The following is a 641-nucleotide window of genomic DNA, read 5'->3' as shown; positions in this document are numbered from 1 at the left end:
AAGAAAATTTCCTTCCATAGATAAACCTTTCCTTGACTTTTACAATAATGGACTAGTACAATATTTGTCCTTCTGTGATTGACTTATTTCACTCAACATAATGTCCTCCAACTTTATTCACGTTATGCAGTGTTTTTCAGATTCTAGGTTATTCTTTAGGGTTACATACTATTCCATTGTGTGTATGTACCATACTTTGGTTATCCATTCCTCGGTTGATGGACACCTAGGTTGTTTCCATCTTTTGGCTATGTTGTAAATAGTGCTGTGATGAACATGGGTGCGCAAATGTCTGTTTTTGTCATGGCTTTCACTTCTTTAGGGTGTATACCTAGTAACAGAATGGCATAATGTCCTCCAAGTCCATACAAGTTATGCAGTGTTTTGCAGATTCTACTATTCTGTAGCGTTGCATAATATTCCATTGTGTGTATGTACCCATAGTTTGGTTATCCATTCCTCACTTGATGGACATCTAGGTTGTTTCCATCTTTTGGCTATTGTATAGTGTATTTATGCCATATATTAGGGCCCTTAAATTTGCCTCTAGATTTTCCTTGAGGAAATGTATAGTTTTAGGTTTCACATTTAAGTCTTTGATCCATCTGCAGTTCGTTTTTGTGTATGGTGTGAGGTACAGA

At 36.3% G+C, this 641-nt stretch overlaps 1 protein-coding gene across 1 annotated transcript in view; it reads left to right on the top strand.

Moving 5' to 3' along the window:
• Window positions 1-641, top strand: part of IGSF11 (immunoglobulin superfamily member 11) — a 71,201-nt gene that overhangs the window by 31,900 nt on the left and 38,660 nt on the right. The gene's annotated exons all lie outside the window — the stretch shown is intronic.

This window comes from Orycteropus afer, unplaced genomic scaffold, assembly GCF_000298275.1.
Source record: "Orycteropus afer afer isolate SDZICR_OR568_19922 unplaced genomic scaffold, OryAfe1.0 scaffold00114, whole genome shotgun sequence".
NCBI lineage: Eukaryota > Metazoa > Chordata > Mammalia > Tubulidentata > Orycteropodidae > Orycteropus > Orycteropus afer.
This window is presented reverse-complemented; position numbering and strand designations above follow the sequence as displayed.